Genomic DNA, 17,523 nt, shown 5'->3' with positions numbered 1-17,523 from the left:
GGGCCAAGATTTTCATTTATTTTTGATTGAGATGGACCCCGGGTGGTAAAAGAAAGAAAGGAAAAACGTCTGTGCTCACGAGTTGGCATGCCTACTTTCTGAGCGCATAGGTGACGCGACAGGACTGACAAGTGACACGACACGACGTTGTTTATTTGTGATGAAATTCCGCCGTGGAATTTTTGTCATTCGAGTTCTTAAACACCGCCTTCCGTGTGCCAACGTGGCGTGCTCACTCCTGTGACGGGAGATCGGAAATGTTTGGGAAGTGGAGCTGGGAGAGGAGCGGTTAGGCGATTGGAGAGAAGGCGAGGTTGAGGAAATCCGTAGGGCGATTGGGTTGGATTATTTAGGGCATGTACAATGGTGGCATCACTATACTGGTGCCCCATGCTCCACCTAGATAAAAGGTAACTGAAGCTACTGTTTAGTTCTACCTTCATCCAATGGAAGCAGTAGTAGTGTTCTCAGGTTTGGTAGCTTTTTCTCTGTACAAAAAGGTAGCAAGGTACTGTTGAGCTCAGCAATGGTGTTTTCCAACGCTTTCCCATTGGCTGCCTTGCACTTTTTTCACGGGAGAACCAGCCTCCTCTGCAGGATCCCGTCTAGCGCTGCAAGCAGCATCTTTTTCTCAGGTTCAACTATCCAAGCCGACTTGGCAGCTGGGGCACCGGTCCATCCTGGAGCGTTGGCCTTGCCCTTATGCGTCTTGCCTATCTTTCTCTCTCCTATGAGTAGTAGGGAGGCAGGGCGTACGGGTACGGCGACAGGGGCGAGACTTTGACAAAAAAAAATTGTTTTGAGGAAACAAGAGTAAGGTTACTCAAGAGGAGGAGTACATTCCGAGAGCATCAGGGTTTGAAGAGGATCAGGAACTGACGCGATCATAAGTACATCTCCATTCAGTCTAGCCGTCGCTGCCATTTCGTGTGCAAGGTTGTTGCATTCCTCCCAACAAAGGTAATTTTGTGAGATGCGAACCTCGACAGTGCTTCTTTGATGTCATGGATTATCCCATAGTGCGGAGAGCGAGGCACACCTGGGGCATTTAGCATATCAGTTGCATCCTTACAATCCATTTCCAGCTCCACTGGCCCACGATACTTTGCTCCCAAAGTCTACACTCCAATTAAGGCTGCACGCAGCTCTGCCTCCTCGACACAGCTTGAGGACGCCAGATACTTGCCTACTGAAAGGAATACGTGTCCTTTGTAGTCCCTAGCAACGGCACCGGCCCAGCTTTGCCCACTGTTCGGGAGGAAGGCCGCATCAGAGTTGATCTTTGCGGTTCCCCGCTCGGGTGCAGTCCACCTCATGTGTTCGTGGGTTGCCTCCCGGATGGGTGTCTCCATCAGCATGGCAGGGGCCTTCTCTGTATTAGAAATGGGATTTAGCGCAGCTTGCTGCAGGTCTTCCTCATATTTTAACAGGAAGGAGACTGATTGCCCGATTGTTTCTTTCCCGTTACCATGGACACAGTTATCCCTCAGAAACCAGCACCTCCATAGAAGTAGTAGAATCCTCGTCCGTGTGGTCTCAGGTACAGTGCTTAGCAGAAGTTGCAGCCAATCAGGTCCGGTACGTCGGAAACAAGCTTCTGTGGCAGGTCCCAATCTTTCCTCAGGGCATCCCTAAGCGCTCTGCTCTTTGTACATTCAATGATTGCATGAAATTCATCTTCTTCTCTACAACCACATAGATTGCAAGTATTACCCAACTCCAAAGTTCTTCTGAACTTGTTCTTTTTCGTTGCTAGTGTACTCGTTGCGATCCTCCACCCAAAAATTCTTACTTTAGGTGGAACCCTTGCCTTCCAGACGAGGTCCCAAATGCTCCTATCTTGCGCTGTCCCGGATGAGCTAGATGTTGCAGGAACATCTTGGCCTTTGAGTGATGCAGCAAGCTTATAAGCGCTTTTTACTGAAAACACACCGTTCCGCTCGCAGTGCCAAGCAATACAGTCCTCCACCTCGGCGCTCGGAATGTGGATTTTGCAGATCTCTTCCGCATCGAAGTCATGAAAGATTTGCTTAATGAGATCAACATTCCACTCCTTCCTATCCGGTAGCATTAGTTGTTTAACCCATCGTAGTCTCGATCTCCTCACAAACGCAGCTGTTTTAAGACCTTCATTTCTAGGAATCCACTGATCTCTCTGTATTCGGATGTTATTTCCATTTCCCACCCTCCAGATTATTCCTTTCTTAAGTAATTCCAGGCCAGCCTCTATCCCTCTCCAGACCGGTGACGCATCTGACGCAAACACAGTGTCAAGCAGATTGCCATGCAGGTAGTACTTTGACTTGATCACTCTGGCGCATAGGCTATCCGGATTTTGGAGGAGTCTCCAACTCTGTTTAGCTAGAAGAGCTAGATTGAAAAGGTGCATGTCTCTGAATCCTATACCTCCCGCTCGTTTTGGCTTTATCATACGTTCCCAAGACATCCAGTGTACTTTCCTATGGCCCTCTTCTTCTCCCCACCAAAAGTCTCGAATCATCCTTTCATATTTCTCGCAAAAGCCTTTCGAGAAGAGGAACACACCCATTGTATAGCACGGTAGAGCCTGAACTATAGATTTCACGTGTACTTCTTTTGCTGCATACGACATGAAGTTCTCAGAGACGTCACTGCATCTTTTTCCGAATTTGTCCATGATAGGCTGGAAGTATTCATCCTTCATCCTGCCCTCAGGTGTGGGTAGTCCGAGGTACTTGCTCTCAAATGCCTCAGCCACTACCCCCAGCAGGTTTTTGATTTCGTCTCTGGTACTTGCTGGGCAATGTTCGTTGAATAAGAGTGAGCATTTACTCTCACTCAACAATTGCCCAGTACAATTCTGGAATATGTACAACACTTTCCTCATGGTAACCGCTTGTTCCACCGTGGCTTTGAAGAATAACAGACTGTCATCAGCGAACAAAAGGTTGGATATGCCCGGGCTATTCCTTGCAATTTTAATCGGTGTCAGATTTCCTTCCTCGATCTCCTTATTGATGAGCCTGACCAGGCCGTCCGCTACGAAGAGAAAAAGATAGGGGCTAAGAGGGTCTCCCTGCCGCAGCCCCCTGGTTGGGATGAAAGGAGCCAGAAGTTCCCCATTAAACCTTACTGAATATCCGACCGTACGCACACATTGCATGACCCAGTTAACCCACTTCTAGCTGAAACCACATCTTTCTAGTGTTCCCTCGAGGGATCTCCAATCAACCCTATCATAAGCTTTTGCCATATCTAACTTGTAAGCACAGTGGGTATTATGATTGATTCTGTTGTGTTGGATTTTGTGAAAACACTCGAAGGCAATAGTGGCATTATCAGTTATCATGCGTCCCGGGATGAACGCGCTTTGAGTCTCTGATATGATCTCATCCAAGAAATGACGAAGTCGGTTTACTAGGCACTTGGAGATCACTTTGTAAATGACGTTGCAAAGACTAATGGGTCTGTAATCCTTCAGCGATTGTGGGTCTTTGCCTTTTGGAATAAGAACAATGACAGTATCATTAATCCCTTCTGGTATGTCACCATTCTCAAAGAAATTTAGGACTCCTCTTATCACATCCTCCTTTACCACATCCCAATTCCGCTGAAAGAAGCGTGCTGGAAAACCATCCGGCCCGGGAGCTTTGAGAGGTCCAATCTGAAACAAGGCGTCGGATATTTCCTTGGGTGAGAACGGTTTTGTAAGGGCACTATTCATATCCTCTGTTATGCATTTTTGGACAAGGTCTAGTAGACCATCAGGGGCCACATCAGTCTCCTGCTTGTATAGCTCCTGAAAGAAATTCCTCGTCATATCATGTAGATCCTCCTTGTTTTCTATCCACACTCCTGCACTATTCTTCAATTTTGAGATGTCATTCTTTTTCTTCCGCCATGTTGCTTTCCACTGGAACCACTTAGTATTTCGATCGCCTTCCCTTAGGTATGTGGCCCTCGACCTTTGCCTCCACATGATTTCTTCCCTCAACAAGAGTTCATCTAGTTCAGATGAGAGTTTATTGATCTCTTTCTAGTTAGCTTCCGACCATTGGTCGTTCCATAAATAGCTTAATCTCTTCCGAATTGAAGCTGACTTCTTTATTACTGACCCAAAGTCTCTGTTGGCCCATCCTTTTAAATCTTGCTGCATCCGACTGATTTTGCTGCACACTTCCTGTAGGTTGTTTGCTGTAGCTGTGCGGTTCCATCCCTCATCTATAGCCGCTTTTAGGGATGCAGCTCGTTCCCACATGTGCTCGTATCGGAAAGGACGCTGTGTCTTCTCTCCTACCGGCCTCCATTCCTTCCGTCCTCCCAGTCTCAAGAGGATTGGCAGGTGGTCCGAGCGGGAGGAACAGATGTGCTCAACCGTTGCATACTTAAAATGTTCAGACCAAGAAGGGGTAGCAACTCCTCTATCCAACCTCGCTCTTACATTGCTGCGTCCGTCTTGCTTGTTGTTGTATGTCCAGATAGGTCCTTTATATCCTAGATCCATCAGGTTGCACTCTGACAGTACCTTCCTAAAGTTTTCCATATTCCTCTCTGACCTCTTTGCTACTGAAATGTGTTCAGACTGCCACATAGTTTCATTGAAGTCACCTATCATCATCCAGGGAGCACTAGAATTAGGTTTGATTCTACGCAAAAGATTCCACATATTATGTCTTTCATGGGCCTTTGGTTCGCCGTAAACAAAAGTACCACGCCATTGTATCCCATTTGAACTCAAATGGATCAGCACATCAATATACCTCGGTCCAACGGCAAGCTTTATTACTTCCACATTTTCATCATAGAAAAGCGCAATGCCGGCACTTTTCCCAATGCCTGGCTGCGCAATACAGTGTTTGAGGCCAAGCCTCCACTTCAGATTATTAACGTACGAGGTGCTTTGCCGCGTTTCAAAGAGGAACACCACCTTGGGTTTGTACGTATGCACGAGGCATACGAGTTCTTGGACTGTCCGGGGTTGCCCAAGTCCCCGGCAGTTCCAACTTAGGACCGTCATTTGCCCTCACGGGCACCGCCATTAGCGCCCGTCAGTGTGCCGGCAGCCCCTGGGCCGGTCGCTTCCGTTCCACCTGAACCTTCCATGCTTTTGTCCTCTCCCTTTGAATCACCTATCTTCTTCTTTTTGCTCATGTCCTCTCTCTTTCCATTGGTACCTGTACTATCCTTGTGTTTGTCGCTGCCCATACCACGATCCCCACGCTTTCCCAGAATCGAGGATGATCCATCAGCTGGTTTTACACCTGGTTTCCTCAGTACCAGCAGAGTGTTCTTGTCATTTGTTTTGTGGACCCCTTTAGCTTTCACCTTTTCCCCTGAGCCACAACCCTGCTGCTTGCCTGCATCCTTCTTGACTGTCTAGTTCTCTGCATGTACCTCCTGCTTGTGCTCATTTTCCACATCGCCAACCTGCATTCCGTTCTGCAACTGAACTTCAGGCCCCCCAGTGATCATGCCCTCAATGTTGGCCTGGGGAGCCGGCGGCGCCAGGGTTGGTGTAGGGCCAGTCGCCAGCTCCGAACGATAGCGAGGAACAGGGCCAAAGCCCGGAGGGGCTTCCATGCTAGACTCTTTGGAATTCTGATCATCGTTCGCTTCATGAGCATCAACGGTCGAGCGAGGCGTGGAAATGTTGGTGGCGGCCCCCTCGTCGATCGCATCAGGGGCAGAGTTCAGAGTAGGATGTGGAGGGGTTTTGTTGGTGTTGGACCCCTCCTCCTCCATTCCAAGTTTTGGATCTGGCGTCTCCTCCGTCGTACTTTTTTCAGGTCCGAGCCTGATGGCACTAACCGCTGCAATCGCAGCCTGCACCGCCGGGTCCATCAGCACATCCTCAGGGATGTCCATGCTGTTTCCTGCTGCATGCCTCTCCGATTCTGCTCTTATCCCACATCCGACCTCCGAGTCGAAGTGCAGATAGCGACGGGCGTTGACAGTGCCATGGTTGACATAGCTATTCCTACCATTACTGTGCTTGAAAGGAGAAGCGCGCAATGTCGCCGAGAACCTCATCTTTTGGAGGTCTACGGGTAGCTTACAATCGCGCTGGCTATGACCGAGGAAACCACAGTAGCTACAGAAACGAGGGACTCTCTCATATTTGACCTCTAGGAAGAAAACTTCATTTTCAGCAAAATCATGAGACTCTAAGGTGCTACAGAGGGGCTCATCTACATCATGGTTAATGCGGATTCTGAGATAGTCGCCCCATATATTACCTTCTCTGTCCGTGTGCACCTCGAGCACTTCACCGAGCCTTCTGCCGATCTCACGTGCCACAGGTTCAGAGAGCATGATCGGGGGTGCATCATAGATACGAACCCAAATCGGCATGTGCGCGATCTCCACATCGCTTGGCCTGGCGCTCCCGTCCACTGCGGACACCAAGAAGGCGTCTCCACGGTGTGTCCATGGACCATTACTGAGGATGAACCTGAGGTCGCCCTCGTGCTCGAACTCGAGGAGAAAGCGGTTGTTCTTCAGGGGCGAATGGATGAGTCGCCCCCTCAGACCCCACTTGCTCTTGAGCTCCTTGAACAGTCCTCCAATGCTGAACAGCTGCACCGATAAGAAGAGCCCGATAGCTATCCATCTTGTTCGCATGGCCGCCCTCTCCTTGGTTAGGTTCAGGTGCACCACCTTTGGCACCTTCTTCTCCAGGACAACAGGGAAAGCAGGCGTGACAGCGCCTCTGCCCGCCGTCATGGAGCCTTGCGGCGCCGCTCCTCCCTGCCCCACAGGGGTGCGGTACGGGTCACCACTCCCCCGTGAGGATCCACCGCGCAGCGGTGGCTTGGATCCCAGCTTGCCCTTGCCGATCACCTCCAGCTTACCGGACTGCTCCATTGGTTCCTTGCCCTCACGATGTGGTTTGTCCGCCATGGGCTCTGGTTTGTTTATGGTGGATGAACAAATTGGGTCTGGTGAACTTCACAGTCCCTCGGTCCCCTCCTTAAGAACCTGTGGTCTCCAAATCTTAGATGGTATCTGATCAACCGGATCCGCCAATCCGTGATTAACTTCCATCATATGCCTCCCCGTATCATCATTACTTAGCAACTGACCTCCTCCTTTATCCGGCGGATCTGCAGAATGAGGAACCCCCAGACCCTTTTCCTCCCCGAAACGATCTCCTGCCATAAACTTACATTGCAGATCCGTTTTCATTTGATGAACTTTGCACCGGATCCTATCGAATCCCTGATCCAAGGAAACTAAGCGATTTTCCCCGCTTTCCTACCGATGTCGCATGGTCTCCTTCCTTTTTGCAGCGAGACGCCGCACGGAACCTCTCATCCGGATCCAATCCTCGCGCAAGCCCAGTGGTCTGGCTCCGCACGGGCACTCCATGATCGCTCAACTCTCACATCTTTCCTTCCAATCTCTTGCGGATCAGTTGTCGGGTCGGCGGATTCATTCCCTCTGGGCAATCGCCTCGGGCTCGCCCCGACAAGGTCCCTGCTAATCACGCTCATCTTGTGTCCTTGTGCAATCGCATCTGCACTTTGACATTTTGGCGCGGAACGGAACGGAAGAGGTTGGAGTGCGGGCACGCAATTGGCTACCATGTCCACCTATGATGTGAGTAGCGCCCTATGGCGTTGGACACGGCATGGCGGGAGAGTGTTTTGACAGGGATCAAACGCGCGTCCGTGGACAGCAGATAGCTGAAGAAATTCCCACCGAGCTCGATTCAAACTCTCGATCCAGCTGAGCCAGAGTACCTGCCAGTCAGTGAGTCAGTCAGTCTCCTGTGCGTGTACTTCGTGGGCGCTGGCGACTGCTGAGTTGTCGTCCTTCAATTCCTGTGCATGCAGTAGTACGCAGTTATTTTCATGTACGCACGGTTTTTTTTTTGACAAAAGAAAAACCGTAGGTACGGTTAATTCCCATGGAATAAAACTGCACCACGGTCGATCGATTCACGGAGATATATGAATGCACCATGCAGGCCTCGATCACACACGTACGTGCCGGTCCAGCTGTGCAAACAGTTCGAGAATGCCGTGCGTGCTGGAAGAGTCAGCATCTATACGCTCTTTCTTTTTTGAGTGGAATCAGTGGTACCATACTCCCCCTCAATCAAGCAAAAAAGAAAGAAAACGAATACTGTATGTATCGTGTTAGGACGCATCCCATTGGCCGGTGTCGTGAAACAAAATATTGTTCCTGACGAGCACCTTTTGTCTCTGCCTGAGAATGGACGGGGAGGAAGCGACAACAAGCTGAAGAAAAGTCGAGATAGATACCAAGATGAACTTCTTGTTTTTTTTTAAGTAAATTACACAAAACCACCACTTTGAAGGCAAGGTTTGCGAAAACCACTACAATACATTTTTTTGCAGAAAACACCATGTCTTCGGTAATCTTTTTGCAAAATACACTGATCGGCGGATCGGGCTCAGTTAAGTGAGTTTATGACAGGTGGGGCCCGTTTTTTGCCTACGTGGCATGACTTTTTGTGCCAGCTAGATTTTAATCTAAAATTACAAACTAGACCCTAGAATTTTACATAGACACCTCTAAATCAAAAATGAAAAAGCAATTAGCCCCCGCTTCTCGATCCATCGTCGCCGGCCGTGGGTGCAGAACGCTGTCGCCGGCTTTTGGCCGCTTGTCGTGGCCACGGTCGCGAGCAAGGCCCACGAGCTCCTCCTGGCCATGGAGGCGTTCTGGTGATGGCTCGAGGACGCCGCTCCTGTTGCGCTCCCTTACGTGCTGGCCATCTTCGCGGTCGCCGGAGCGTCGAGGAATGGCAGCCCGCCCCTGCTGCCTGATCCGGTGCCGGGCGGGGACAGTGGAGGCCGATGTGGCCGGATCCGGTTGGGGGCATGACGGCGGCGGCCTGGGGAGGAAGGGGCGGGGGACGCCGGCTCCGTCAAATCACCGGCGCATGGTTCCGACGACCTGTGCCTCGCCCTCGCCAGTGCATGGTGGAAGGCCGCTCCTCGGCGAGGGGGGGGGGGGACGGACCACAGGTGGCATCATGTGCCTCACCCTCGGTGCAGGAACGGCGATGGGGCCTCTGCCAGGATCGGGATGGGGGCGGCCATGGGACGGGTGTGTGGCCGTGGTCGGGATGGGCCTGGGAAGCCGGGAAAAAATTTAGGGGGTTTTTCGCATTAAACCTAAACAGTTATGCCATGTAGGCAGAAAACGGACCCCATCTGTCATAAACGCACTTAAACGAGCCATATCCGCCGATTAGTGTTTTTTGCAAAAACATTACTGAAGACATGGTGTTTTTTGTAAAAAAATGTATTGTAGTGGTTTTCGCAAACCTTGCCTTCAAAGTGGTGGTTTTGTGCAATTTACTCTTTTTTTCGGCAAAAACTGACGTTTCATGTTATGGCATCTCCAAAGTGTACTCTCAAGCCTCCTGCAAACGTTCGAATTAAACTGTCCGGATGCAATTTTCCATCCCATCAGTCAGTAGACTAGTCTAAATATACTCTCATGCATACGCGCGTGCGCGGGGGGGGGGGGGGGGTTCTTTGCGGGAGACCGGACACCAGCCACATAGGATTCAGACACCCCCAGCCCACCCAAAACCCCTCCCGAACCCTGCTCTCACAGACGCCGCCACTCTACCACCTCGATCGCACGCCAAGCCCTTCCCAAAACTTCGGAGCCTGCTAAACAATGGGATCCGGAGACGTTTGTGGAAGGTGATGACATGTTGTGTGATCATGCACAACATGATCATAGAGGACAAGGATGAATATGATGGCGCAACTCTTTAGTTTGAGAACATGGGTGGTCCTGACCAACTTACAGATCAAGCGGGAGTCGTAGGGGGCGGGTTTGGATGTCATGTCCAAAGCAGGGAAACTGCGTCTAAGAGATTAAAGGAAAGCTGCATCTGCGGCCTGTGCGATCCCTGTGTCCCTGGCCTGCCTCGCTGGGCCGGCTACGTGAGTGCCATGGGGAGGGGCCCCCTTGACCTTGGGGGGCCGGGACGATCGCCCCCCCTGCCCCCCTCTGTATCGACCATGCCTCACTTGCTACATGTTCTGTGAGCCTTGCCCCATCAACACTTTTTGATCTTCCTCTTTTATCTACAAAATGGCTAGCCAGAGATCCAATGATAGATTAGCTTAATCACCCATCAAGATGTGGTTGTTACGAACTGAAGTGAGGGATGTGTCCAAATTACATCTTGACTGGCACACATCCTGCATCAAGAACCAGTTGTCCAACCGAAGGCCCTATCCCTCTTGTGGGGTTGCCTTGATAATTAAGATTATAATAAACAGACAAGAGCTTTGGGTGTTTAATGACTACACCTCTTAAATCCACGGAGATATGATCTGCGTTACCATACTAAACCCTTATGTCACTTGTGTTCAGAATAACACTTCACGGTCTCTACCCGCAAGGATGAAGAACGCAAACGAGACAAGAGACATTCACGAAACAATTTTATTTCACACATACGAGACGTTAATTCAAAGTACTTACATTGGCCTCCTCAACAAATACAGTGGGTTGCAAGGCTCTTGCCTCAACCTATACCTTACCGAACTACTCACATATGAAGATCAAATCACACGAAGAACACATCACGAAGATTGATTGATTGATAATGTATTTTACAATGGATGCCATTGCCATGCACGATTACAAGTATGATCTAGTGGAAGATGAACTACGGTGGTGATGGTGGCTATGGAGATTGAAATGGCGGCTAGGGTAGATGGAGATGGATGAAGATGAATCTGTTCTGGCTTCGCTCACGGATGTTCCATTGACATTTCAGCTTCGACCCCTTTATAGAAGTTGTTTAGGTGGATGAGAGGGCTCGGTTTCCACGCCATACGACCGCTCATGCAAGCAGTTGCGATTGTATGAAATGTCATCTTTTGATATGTGGCTTCTGGTGCGCCTCCTCCTGATTTCTATCTCCTCCTTCACTCCTTCCCATGTTCTCACTTGATTTCATCCATATTTGGCCCATTTTCCCGTGGAAAACACAATAAAGAGAAGATTTGTGAAATCATTTGCATTCTTTGGTCATTAGTGGCAATATTGGACCGAATATCTCTATTTAATTGAAACATGTCGGTTTAAACAAAGGGTAGAGGAGTGTAAAAATATCACTCACCAGCCAGCAATCAAAAGCGGTTGCCAGCGACGGGAACCTTTCCCCCCACTAAACAAATATTGTCAGAAAGCCTAAAATTAAGCCATGCAAATATGAGCACCAGTGTAAGTCTGGGACTTGAACCCTGCTGGGTTGGTTCCACCACAAGGAACCCTAATCATATAAGCTACACTCAGTTCACAAAAAAAATATTTATGAAATCATATTAATATACACCGGTAAATCACGGACTAGCATACTAAAATATTTATACCATGTTGTAACACATGCAATTATCTAAATCTAAAAAGTACTGTTGGAACACACAGAAGACAAAAATGATTATTTTTCTTTGGCAAATCTGACGGTTCATATTTACTTGTAGTTATTATAAGTCACTAAATTTGATAAGGAACTATAGCATGGAGGAAATCATCAAAGGGAAGATGCCATTGTACGAGGACAGTCGACCAAAGTACGTAAAAACTACAGAATCCCCCACGCCTTGGCCTCCTCCGCTTATGGGATGAGTTGCGTTGTCGGTAGACGGTTCATTCTCGTGCCAGGATGGTCGTGCTTCGATTGGCATGGTGCTTCGCCGGGAGAATGGATCTATGATTTTTGCGGCATATAGGTACATTTTCCACTGTAATGATGCCCTGAAAGTGGAAATTCATGCTATTATGCAGGGTATGACACTGGCCATTCAGCATTCGGACTGCCCAGTGATTGTTCAATCAGACTCTTCAAATGCTCTGGCCATTCTATCGAGCGACAATCTCTCCAGGTCGGCCTATGGTCATCTTGTTGCTGAGATTAGAGCTCATTTGGTAGTCAGGAAGTTTGTTCCTTTAAAAGTTAGCAGATATCAAAATAGGGTAGCACATCAATTGACACACTATAGCCGCACTGAAGCTTGTACTGCGGTATGGTTGAATTGAACTCAATTCCTCCGTGATGTGAGGAATTGGTGTCTCATGATTGTAACCCTCTCGTTGTGGAATAAAACATCATTTTTCCCCGCAAAAAAAAATCGTGAGCAGTACGTCGACTCCATAGATGGACATGATGGATATATTCCACACGTAACGAACGGTGCTGTCTGGGCTAAAACACCAGGATGATCTCTACGATCGGAAAAATTGTCGGTAACGGAAAAGATCATCACAAATGGGAATTGGCACGATAAACTAGCTAGGTCCACGTAGAGCCGAGCGAGAAACGGTGCCATGGTGGTGCACATGCCACTTGCGCGGCCCGGTTTTGGCTGGGAGATACGATGTGATGGGTCAGTTTTTCCGGAGAACGACCTCCCTGTGTTATACGGAGCACTATGCACGAACAATAATGCGTGCAATATTGGAATAGAGCCGTCTACGTTTTATCTGAATAACCACACATGCACAACTACTAGTCTTTTTTCTTCTTGAAATAAATTTAAAAAAAGATACAAGGGCGGGTTCATGTGTATGCTGTATGCAGGAAAGCAGATAGCGGAAAATGATGTGCAACCCAGTCATGGATGCAGAGAGGAAGAGATCATGACATGTGCTTCAAAAACATCACGCGCAACCCCTTTAGATAACCAGACTTTAATATATTGTTGTAGCTTTAGATAAGGTAAGTCTGTGCGGAGGCGCGGCGCCCGTCGTTGGCCAAGTTGTAGCTTTAATCTATTGTTGCTCATTTTTGTTACTACTCCCTCTGTAAAGAAATTTAAAAGTGTTTCGATAAATGACTTTTCTCGTGCCACGAGATAACCCAAGCTTTTATTTATTTTTGAGATAAACCCGAGTGGTAAAATAAACTTTTGTGCTCACAAGAAGGCGGGGACATTCTGGCATGGCAGCACACCAACTTTGTGGACTGAGACGACGATGTTTATTTATAAAATCTGCCGTGGTCGAATTTTTAAAGAACGTCCGTCATCTCATGTAGCAAGTTGGCGTTTTCTTTCTTGTGATGAGAAATGTTTGGGAAAATGGGGCTAGGAGCAGTTAGGCAGGTAGAGAGAAAGCGAAGTTTGGAAAATCCATAGGGCGATTGGATTATGCGTCATTTTTGCGGACTCAGCCGAGCGAGCCTATCTCTCTCTCTTCCTCTTCCTCTTTCTCTTTCTCTTTCCTAGTAGGCAGGCAGGTCGTACGGGCACGGCGACAGTGACGAGACTTTGACATTTTGGAAGGGAAGACGTTGGACTGTGCGCGCGCAATTGGCTACCATGTCCACCTATGGCTCTCGGCATGGCGAGACATGCATGACTCGCTTTTAATTGGGATACATGGGACCACCAGATTTCTTCGGTGTAGCACGCAAACGTCCATGATAGATAGCGGCTAGCGGGACAGGAAGGAACTCCCCCCAAGCTGGATTCAAACTCTCGATCCAGCAGAGCTACCTACCAGTCAGTCTCATGTATCTGCACTCTGCGTCCGCTGCGTGGCCCGTGTGCGGCTAAATTTCATGTTTTGACCCTTTTTCGATACCTATTTAAGATCTAATTTTAGTTTGAAATTTTTTCGAGATCTGACTATTTTGCTATCGCCAGGGTCCATGGCGGTAGGGTATAACTGCCTACCACCAAGGTCCCTGGCGATAGGGTTGCATGCCCTATCACCAAAAAACTTTTAAGTATTGAACACAGTGCGTGCTTGTGCCTACTGCCAAGCACCTTGGCGGTAGGGTTGCACATGCTATTGCCATTTTGTTTGGCGGTAGGGATGTTTCCTACCGCCAAAGTCCCTGACGGTAGGTTGTTACACCCTACCACTATGGACCCTGACGATAGCAAAAGAGTCAGATCTCGAAAAAAATTTAAACTAGGATCAAATCTTGAATATAGATCATAAAAGGGTCAAAACACGAAATTTTACCCTCGTGTGCGCCCATGACTGCTGAGCGGTTGTCCTTGTCCTTCAATTCCTGTGGATGTACTCCTACCAACGCAATTATTTTCACGTCACTGTCCGATCGGCCGGCCGGCCAACTCACGTTGGGAGCATACCACGACCATCCACCCCATTCCACGTTTTTCATAAACACATGCCCGCGCGGTTTCGTCGTTGCCGTCGCTGGGCGGGCGAAATATCTTGTTGCTTTGGCATGTACGCACACGGTTAATTCCCATCGAATAAAGTTGCACTACGGTCGATTCACGGCATATATGAATGCACTATTGCAGGCCTCAACCGTGGACGTACGTGCCTGTCCAGTTCTTCCAACAGTTCTGGCCCGTTGTGCGTGCTAGAGGAGTCGATAATACGCTTACTCTCTCTCTTGAAAACAATACCATCCATACTTTCTCTTAAGCCCCCCCCCCCCCAAAAAAGAATACATATCCCCAAAACTAGGCACTATATATCCATCAGTAAAAAGACAATTTAAATTTAAATACATCCGATCCATAGCACGCCCCGAATCACACCAGCGTCAGATCATCGGCCGATCACAACCAAAAAGGGGTAAGTATGCTTAGTTTGTACATGTCTGATCACAAAAGAATATCAGTCCATGTAAAAAAATTGAATTTTCTGCCCTGCCGGACCATCAATCCGAGCCTTCACGCTCAATCTGCGGTCGCCTCGTGTAGGCCGCCTCCGCCTCCGCCTCCTTCTCCGCCGTCTTCATCTCCTCCTGCTCCGCCGTCTCCAGCTCATCCTTCTGTCGCTGCAACATCTTGAAACAGAAGGCTTGCACGGTCATTCTTGTGTCACCATCAAAATCAGCCACCTTCAAGGCGAGCGTCTTTGTGTCCTCTGAAGCGGCCGCGATCTCCACCTTCTTTTCTTCAATCATGGCACTTTTCTTTTCGAGCTTGAGCTTCTTCTCGGTCGCCTCTATCAGCAAGTTAAACCTCTCCGCCTTTTTTCCTTCTTGATGTTGGCGTGCTTGACGTATGCCTCCTCCTTCTTTGTCAAGATGTTTTCGAATCTCTCTGTCATCTTGGCCGCCGCACCTTCTCTCTTCGCCCTTACATCCTCCCACTTCTTTTCTTGAAACTCTCTTCTAACCTTCTTTGGGCGGTTCTTTTGTTGGGTCGGTTGGGTCACCAGTTTCTTCCTCGGTGCCTTGGGCGACGGTCTTGGCAATGTATAGGTTTCACTTGGGTTGTCCATTTAACTTCAGCCAACAATGCATGATGGTGAAGTTTTTCTTATCCAACTTCTTGAACACTCTACGCACAGGAAAAGGCTACTAAGAAAACATTGTCAACAATGCATATCCACTACAAAAACATTGCATATCCACTTACAACACTATGCAAACCGGGCTTCAAAATTGTCCATACATATCTGTCTACAAAACTATGCATATCTGACAAGTGATCTACACAACTATGCATGCCCGTCTACAAAACTATGAATATCTATCCGGCTACAAAATTACGTATATCCGACAAGTGATCTACACAACAATGCATGTCCGGCTACAAAATTATGCATATCAGACACGTTTCCAACGTATCTATAATTTTTGATTATTTCATGCTATTATATTATCACTTTTGTATGTTTATATGCCATTTTATATTATTTTATAAGCTAACCTATTAACTTAGTGCCTAGTGTTAGTTCGTTTTTTGCATGTATTTTTGTTTCGTAGAAAAATCATACCAAACAAAGTCTAAATACGATGAAACTTTACGCTGATTTTTCTGGAACATAAGAGACCTTACAAGCTTCAAGGGGAGACCAAAAGACACACAACGGGGCCACGAGCCCAGGTGCGCGCCCAAGGGGGTAGGCGCACCGGGCAAGCTTGTGGGGCCCCTGATGCTTCGTTTGCCCTGATTTCTGGCCTATAAATTCATAAATATTCCAAACCCCTCGAAGCGTGACCCGAAATAATTCTTCCGTCGCCGCAATTCTCTATTCTTCCGCGATCCCATCTGAAGGCCTTTTACGGTACTCTACCCGAGAAGGAAACCATTGGGAAGGCTATCTTCATCACCTTGCTGCCTTCATGATGACGTGTGAGTAGTTCCTTCAGGACCAACGAGTTCACAACAAACCAAAAAAGAAACATGACATGGCTACTTTAAGTGATTTAAGATCCGTGTTTTCCATCCAAGGACCAAAAGGTAGTTCGCTGGGAACCCTCAAATATCTGACTGTTGCCGGTTAACGTTTTTCTATTTTATTTGGCTGCGAGAGAGTGGGGGAGACGAGAGGAGATAGGGAGAGTCGCCTTGCGTCACCTTTTATTGACTTACCAAGTAAAATATTTACCCCTAAAAAAACCAAGTAAAATATTTTTCTGAAAAAAGTAAAATAAGTTTTTTATTTGGCAAGCCAATAGGTTCTTATCATATAAAACTGTGCCTTATTTGGTAAGTTAATAAGTATTACCAAATAAAATATAAAATTATTTAAGTACGTAAATAATGGACATGATTTAGTAATACTTATTTACAATATCATATTTATATGAACAGATAAATCATGGCCTAACATACTAAAAATGTTTTTATTCTGTTGCAACACATAGACAATTATCTAATGCTACTAAGAAGTACCGCTAAAATATAAACAAAGATGAAAATGTTTTTTTGCTTTGGCAATTTTTTTGCAGGGAATTTAGAGCTTTCTTTAGACAAAAGCGTTCTCTGAATAGTCAGCAATGAGGCTGCTGATCAGGAAGCTGGAAGTCTCCGTAAGCCAACTTTCGGTACCAGTCACCGTGCAAGCACGTTTTGCACAAAGATGAGCTGGGCCATTGGCTGATCTACTTACATGTTGGATTACAAAAGAAAGAAAACTAGCAGAAAGCTCTTCAATTTCTAAGAGAACTGGTGCCACAACTGAACGACTGTTGTGGCGAGTGTTCTAGAGGTTAACCACCTCCAGGCTGTCAGTCTCTACCACCACACGCGTGAACCCTCTGAGATTTGCAAAAAATACTCCATCCCGAACTGCAAGGGCCTCCGCTTTCATGGGGTCAGTACACTACTAGGAAAAGGCCTACTAATGGCGCACCACCGGTGCGCCATTAGTACCACGCCACTAGTATTTATTACAAATGGCGCACCGCTGGTGCGCCATTAGTATCTGGTATACTAATGGCGCACCAGGCAGTGCGTCATTAGTTTTGCCCATGGTGCGCCACTAGTGTATGCTATACTAATGGCGCACCACATGGTAGTGCGCCATTAGTAACATTTTTTTATTTTATTTTCTTCTTAATCTCAGGTCACTATTTCACCTATGAGATATCCAACACATATATATACAACAAACATCCATATAACATACATAGCCAACACACAAGTTCCATCATATATACATACATAGCCAACACATAGTTCCATCGTTACATATTACAAAAGTTTCACATTGTTCATCCAACACCGTTATCCATCAATTCACAAAAGTTTCACATTGATACAAAATAAAAACACAAATGGAAAAGAAGCACTCCATCCATGCAAGCTTCTGTGAATTAAA

The sequence above is a fragment of the Triticum aestivum genome, chromosome 3A, assembly GCF_018294505.1.
Source record: "Triticum aestivum cultivar Chinese Spring chromosome 3A, IWGSC CS RefSeq v2.1, whole genome shotgun sequence".
NCBI lineage: Eukaryota > Viridiplantae > Streptophyta > Magnoliopsida > Poales > Poaceae > Triticum > Triticum aestivum.
The sequence above is the reverse complement of the archived record's forward strand: the minus strand, read 5'-3'. Positions refer to the sequence as shown.